The 7,335-nt window shown below is 42.8% G+C and overlaps 1 pseudogene; it reads right to left on the minus strand.

Annotated features, from left to right (window-relative positions):
- Positions 1 to 2,301: 2,301 nt before the first annotated feature.
- LOC101618890 overlaps positions 2,302 to 7,335 on the minus strand; it is a 21,239-nt pseudogene continuing 16,205 nt past the window's right edge.

The raw sequence follows: 7,335 nt of genomic DNA on the forward strand, positions 1-7,335 counted from the left end.
CCAGGAGAACAGCAGAGTCCCCCATGGAAGCCTGTGAAAAACAGGGATTTCTAGGTTTGACCCCCAGGAATTCTGACCTAGTATGTTGGGCTTGCAACTGGAACTCAGTGTGTTTATTTAACATGGGTTTCTGGGGTCACTCTTTTGGCATCCACGGGTAGAAAGAGGATGAATGCTGCTCTGTAGCGGTCATGTCATTTGCTAGTTAAGTTTTCAAAACTCAGATGACACACTGGTGGGGTGAATTATTTCTTTGTTTTGCTGTGGCCCCAGGGAGTGACAGGAGAGGACGAGAGGTGAATGGACAGGAGAGGGTAGCAGACACTGGCCTCTGGAGACAGCGTCAGAGGACAGGACCACAGAAAGGGACACAGTTTGTCTCTGGGTGATGTCTCAGTGGTTGAAAACATTAACCCAGTCTCACAGTTGGGCTTATGCTTCCTAGAGAAAACTACATCTTACTTTGTATTATATTTCCATTGAAATCCCCCATTGCTGACAGACCAAAGGCAATTAAGGGAACAATCCCTTTTTTCAGAAATTAGAACAGAATGGCAAACACAGTGTTCATAGTGGCAAAAATGCCAGGCCCTTGTGAACACAGAGACTGTTTAGTTTACAGTTCTGGCTGTGTGATGCTTGGGCAAAAACCTGTGAGTGGCATGGCCATCCTGCCCGTGCTGTGTAAGTGGCCGTGCACCTGTGTGTGCTCAGGTGTGCTCACCTGCCTTGCCCTGGGCAGAGCAGCCTGGGGCTCAGCGGATGCTTCCCCAGAAGCAGACTCTTCCATTCTGCACATTCCTCCAAGGGGTGAGAGGTTTGTGAGGCAGTGGGGGTGGCACTGAGAGCAGGACAAACCTAGTGTCACCTGGGAGTGTGTGTCCTTGCAGTGACCTTGGAAGCTTTGTAGGTTGTTGCTCCACTGTAAGGTGATTCGTCTTGTAAGAAAGTGCTTTGTGAACCAGGGAGCCGTCACCCAGGGAGCTGTTTCTGTGGCTGTCTGCAGGCTCATTCATCGACCAGATCCTCGTCTGGCCTCAGAGCGCTGTGCCCGGAGGAGAGCTTGCTCTCTGCATGAGGCTGAACATGAATTGAGATGAAGGAGATGCATTGCTGTAAAATAAATACATGAGATGCTTAATGGAGCTGAACTAGATAGCAGGTAAGAAATGGGCCAACTATATTTTCCAAAGAGCTTATTTGCTTTAACCCTCTTTCTTTGACAGGCATGTGATTCAGAATTTGTTGCAGCAGTCTTAATGTAGAAATGTGCCTTCCTTAAAAAAAAAAAAAAAAAGCACCCTATGAGCCTGTCTCTGTAAATAAGATAACTGTAAATATACTACATGAGAAAATTCAAAGGCTTAGTAGCATTTTAGATTTACCAAAGTTAAGAAAAATCCTGTTTTTTTTTAATTTATTTATTTATTTACTTCATAGAAGAATTGGAATATAGGCCAGAGGTGAGGGAGGTGAGAAGATTCCTCAGAGACAGAGTGGGGAGCAGAATCAGCAGAGTGATTGAAACACTGCTGAGGTGAGCATTGAGCAAGACAGGAGAGGTCTGTTAACCCTACGCCATGTGGGTCAGCTCCCTGGCCAGGGACTGAACTCAGATGGTAGTGGTGATAGTGCTGAGACTCAACCCCTAAGCCATCAGGGAGTCCCAGAAAAATCCTCATTTAAAACAGTGTTATGTTCAATGCAAAATAAGGGCAACTCTGGTATCTGACTTCATATATTGCTGTTTCTATAGCTGGTAAAGGGCCTGTGTTCTTCATTCTCACTGGCTGACCCAACTGTGCCCTGAGCTAGAGACTGAATGACGGAAGGACAGTAGACACTTTTTATAGAAATATGGCTCGTAAGGGGGTCTCAGTGAGAGCAAATAGCAGAGACTCAAAATATTTCCCTATTTATAGGTGTTATTAATATAAGGTCGATTTATCAAAACCAGTCAGGTCTATTAAAGAGCCAGGTGCTGGGGCAGAGACCTGCTCCGGAACTGCTGTGGGTGGAAGACAGCCCTTTCGCTACTATCACAGGTGGCCTGGGAGCCCTGAGGGTGTGGGTGTGGCCAGAGGGACCCCTGGCACAGGAGGGGCTAGACAAGGAGGCTGTCAGAGAAGTGACATCGGCGCTGGGACCTGCAGGGCCAGGAGGGACTGGTGTTAGTCCATCCATTTGTGAGGAAACCAGGGAGCTGGGCTCCCAACTGTGGGCACCAAGCCTGAAGCTGCAGAACAGGTATATGAAGTTGAGAGAAGTGGGAGCTTGGTGTCTGATGACTTCATTCTGGCCTTACCCATGAACTCTAGGGGGAGGGAGGGCAAGGGCAGTGTGACTGGCCATGGTCCAGGACCAGGAGAAGGATGCGGCCTTGCTTCTGGGGGCCCCACTTCATTTCCAAGATGCCTAGAGTTACCAACCTTCCCCCCTTGAAGATGCTGGGCATGGTCATGGGCAGAGAGTAGGCATTACCTGTGGAGATACATCCTGTCTGGTGCCAGGAGAGACATGGAGGCTTTTTGAAGCCTCACTGCTCTCTTGGGGGCATAGAGGCAGTGGCCTTTGTGGGCAGACCCACTCTAACAGCACTCAGTGAGTAGAACAGAGGAGCTGGCATGGGGCAAGGGGCCACTCCCTCACTCTACAGGTGCTTGAGGTGGAGACTGGTCTCCTCAGCAGGGTCTATCTGATTTCCCGGGGGAAAGGGAAATTCCCTGTGTAGCTACAGAAACCAGGGTGGTGGGGGACGTTGGGGCACCAGAGGTTCTCCTTGCTCTTTGCATGTTTCTTTTCAGAGAGTAATTGGGGCTTCTGTTATTTCTTTCCTGAAAAAAAGGAAAGAAAAAGAACATAACACTGATATCTTTTTGAATGTAAAGTATCCTGGAAATTAAAAAAATAATAATTAAAAGGATGATTTGAATTTAAAGGGCCCACAATTTAATGAAGTTCTGGTTGATGACTGTCAGCTCCACTCCTCCTCATCTTCCCTTTTCCATTCCTGAGTTCCCATTAGGAATTCTTTATTCTTTCCACAACTACTCCTGAAAATGCATGACTGAGTGGGTCAAGCTTAATTCTTGCTTATTTTTTGCTCTCTGTTCTGTTTTGCTGGCAAGATATTTTAAAGGTTTCCCTCCTATTAGCAGAATTTATGGTAGAAAACTGATTTTGCTTAAAAAAAAAAAAAGGACTTGGCAGGGCAGAAATTTTAAGCTTTTCACTTTGTTCTGAAATTTTAGCAGAAATAAACAAAGTGATTAGTTTGAAATGTAATTCATAGTCAATGAGTTTAAAAAAAATACTTGAGTTGCTGATTACAGCTCACTGAGATAGACCCCCTGAAATGTAATTTACTTTTGAAGTGATTCCAAATGGATTCTTTCTGCTTAAATTTGCAAAATTTCCCGACGCTGTGTCAACATTTCAGATAGTATTGAAAGAGTGTATGAGCAGCATTGATCTGTCTTCCAGGGCCCCGGGTGGGGGGAGGGCCTTCACATTTGCTGAGCACAAGACACAGGTGGAAAGGAGACCCCACTTTGGAGCAGCACCTAGTCCTGCTTTTTCCTTCTGCACTTACAGGTCTGTTGCTTCACCCCCAATAGATTCCAGATTTGCTTTTCCTTTTGGAATTGTCTATTATAGTTTACTTCAAAACTTCACAGGGGAAGAGAGTGACTTGGTAACCCCCTGCATTTCCCAGCACATGACCCTGTGGCCATCTTGTTTCATCACTGCTTGTCCCTATTTTTCCCTCCTCCTATACTGAATCATCCTGAAGCAAATTCCAGAAGCACACATCATTTCACCTTTAAATATTTTAGCACAATCTCCAAATTATAAGGATTCCTTTAAAAATCTAAATTTAATGCCATTATGACATCTAAAATTGTGGAGGCTCTTCCCTTTATCTAACAGTCATCTTTGTTTCACCACTTGCCCATATACCTCTTCATGTGTGTTTGTTAAAATCAGAACCTAGACAAGGTCTGCTTGCTGTGATTGGTCAGTATGGCACTTTAATACCTGGTGATAATAGGCACCCCCTTCCCTCTTTGTTTTTTACTTGCAGTGCATTCGTTGGACAAACTGGTCATTAATTCTCGTGGAATTGATCACAATCTGGATTTTACTTGCTATGTTCTCTTGGTTTTATTGAACATTCTGCTCTCTCTCCTGTTTTCTGAATAATCTGGCTCTTTCCTGCTAGGATCTGCCTATAGCTAACTCCTCTGTCTTACCTCACATAGGGCTTTCTGCCCACCCACCTGAGAAGTCTCTCCTGCTTAGTAAGGTCCTAACTGCTCATCTCCCAGTGGTCTCCCAAGGAAGCCTCACCAGCCGAAGACAAGAGCCTTTCCACTATGACAGCAGTTAGTGTGCAGCATGCCTGCTTTGTAGTCAGGTTACTTAGTATGCTGGAAAAATCCAGCCATGTCTTCTTGTGCACCATTGACTAATCAGCACTGAACATAGTGACTAGTTTATAGTAAATGTACCAGAAAATCATCAGTGAGGTATCAAAGGTGTAAAATTTAATGATTAATTTCACTGAACCAATGTAATGAATTCTGTCCTATCTTAGTATATGTTATGTGAGCAAATGAGGTAATAATTTTGTACTTCTGTTGTCTTTTCTTATCCTTCCCTGCTGTCCTTCCATGGGTGGTGACTTCTCACGCCCATCCTCCTCTGACTACAGGTTGGTGGTCAGTGCTCCTCTGGGAGAGGCCATAAAGAAAGAACTCGTGGGATGTAGTCAGGGCTTGCTGGCCTCAGGAGTCTACAGCCTTAAGTTGCCTTCCAGGAGATTTTCCCCAAATGTACAGGAACTTCCTCCATTTCAAAGGTGATGCTCACACTTCCCATCCTGTCTTAGGCTGCCCAGTCAGAGAATCATAGGCTGTGGAAATTCATTTTCTCACATTTCTGGAGGCTGAGGTCTAAGTTTAAGGTCTTAGGACCCCTGAGAGGGAGGTGTTTGGTGAAACTGCTCTTTCTGGCTTGCAGAGAGCTTTCCTCTCACTGTGTCCTCACATGGTGTTTCCTGTGGGCCTGCAGAGAGAGGCTTCTGGTCTTTCTCTTCCTATACAGACTCTAGTCCTCTCCTCCTCCTGTGACCTTATTACATCTTACTCACCCAAGTATGGGTGTCAAATACAGTGTCATGGGGGTTAGGGCTTCAGCCCCTGAGGAGACAAAGTTCATTCCCTAATTCTAACACTTTCCTCAAGGATCTCAGTCTAAACTGAATCTCCACTTCTAACTGTGAAATGTTTTGTTTCTCTTAGTTCTTACAGAGAGGTGGGCCATACTTTAAAAAGCGTTTATCAAGTGTTCAAAGATCTTGGCTGTCTTAACTGTTGCATTCTTTTATCTGTTTCTGCCAACTCTGGAGAAGGGTCAAATGTTTGAAATTGGCATCTGTGAGTCAGTTTTTCTGGAATTGTTAAATCAAAAATTTTTTCACCTGCATTATAATATTATATAAGTTTCAGGTAGAAATTATAAAGCACCATATGTATATTTTATATTTCACCTCTAGAGTACAAATCTTTCACCATTTAATTTTTCACTTCTTTATCCAACTTAGGAGACTCAAAGAATTGATGTTTGAATATTACAAGATATTGCCTGGAATTGAAGAGAAGAGCAAAGATACACTATCTTTTCTCTAGAGTGATTTCAGATCAAGTGTAAAGATTGTTTCAAGCTTGTGTTATTTTTTATATATATAGCATTAGAAATTTAAGAGTGTAGCTTTTCATTTATCAAAGAACTCAGGATTGCATCTGTAAAAGAAATGATAGTGAGAATCTGTGTCTGGAACATAACTGATTTTGTGCCTCCAACTATTCCTGTTCTACATGCACTGAGATTGAGTTTGATTGTAGCCTACAACCTGTGAACAGTGATTTAGGAATTCAGTCCTGGATAGCATATTTGTTAGTAATACATTTTTGAATGCACGAATTTTCTCTGACCACTGTAACAAGGATAGTCGCCTGCTAGAATGTATGCACAGTGGAGATAAGAGTATTTAAGCCATGAGGGTTAACTATGAATGGTTAATGTTATACCCCAGGAGCACTGTAGCCTGAAAATGCACTCAGTTCTCCTTTATGGCTCTTGCAGATTCAGCTGGACGAGGCATGTTGGTTTGCAGTTAAATAGGGACATAAATCAGGAAAATAGCCTGTCTAATTTTGATTGTTTAAGAGAATGAATACCATTGGATCTTTTTTATAGTTCTCTATTTCCTATGTCTTCTAATGTGGTTTCCCTGCTTAACAAGAAACATCATTGAATTTTATTTATGAGTAAATTATTTGGTATTGGCTTTTCATTACATTCACGGAGTGTCTTGAAGTTTGGGCTTACTTTTATAATGTATTTTACAATCATGTGGCATACTTGTAAGTGAAGAACTTTGAGTTGGTCAAGGTAAGAGAGAAGGTCAAGGATTTGTCTAGTAAAAGCCAAAAACAAGGATATGTCTGTTGTTCACAATATGAAGCAGTGGGGCCCTCTTTGATGAATGACTCAAAGACTTTTCTCCATAGAGGAGATCTGCTGCCTCCATCCATCTGTTTGTCTATCTGTCTGTCTGTCCTTTTCTCACATTCCTACCCAGGGAATGATGATAAGTATATTATTTTTTATTATATATATATGTTATTTTAAGATTTACTTATTTATGCATACAGAACTGGGGTACAGGGCAGAGATGCAGGGGTGGTGAGATGATTCACAAGAGGTAGAGTGGGGAACAGAACAGGCCTACTGACGAAGTACACTGCTGAGGGGAGCAGCGGGCGGGTCAGGAGAGGTCTGCCACACCATATGGTCATCTCCGGGGCAGGCGGGTATCTGACTCATGCGGAAGTGGCTTTAGCTTCTTAGTGCTGTGCTTTAACCCACTGCGCCACCACAGGGAGGGCCAGAAAGTCCTTATTTTTATTTCATAGAGGAAGGAGAGCTTTGCAGAGTATAATATTCTTGATTGGCATTTGCTATCTTGAAGTTTGTTGAATATGTTACTCCATTCTTTTCTTGGTCATAGTGTTTCTTTGGTGAGATCTGATGTCAGCCTAATTTGTTTTACTTTATAAGTTAACTCTTTCATCCCCCTTGTTAGTTTCTTTATTTTTTCCTTGTCTTGGACTTTTGCAACTTTACTATTATATAGCATTCCTATTATGCTTCTTGCTGTAATTTTGTTTTAATTGTGGAAATTTGGTGTTCTCACTTCTTGTATGTCTATATTTACCTCCTTTTTCAGGAAGTTCTTGTCAACTATTCCTTGAATAATTTCTCATTTCC

Source organism: Condylura cristata, unplaced genomic scaffold (assembly GCF_000260355.1).
Source record: "Condylura cristata isolate star-nosed mole 26May11 unplaced genomic scaffold, ConCri1.0 scaffold00004, whole genome shotgun sequence".
In the NCBI taxonomy this organism is placed as follows: Eukaryota; Metazoa; Chordata; class Mammalia; order Eulipotyphla; family Talpidae; genus Condylura; species Condylura cristata.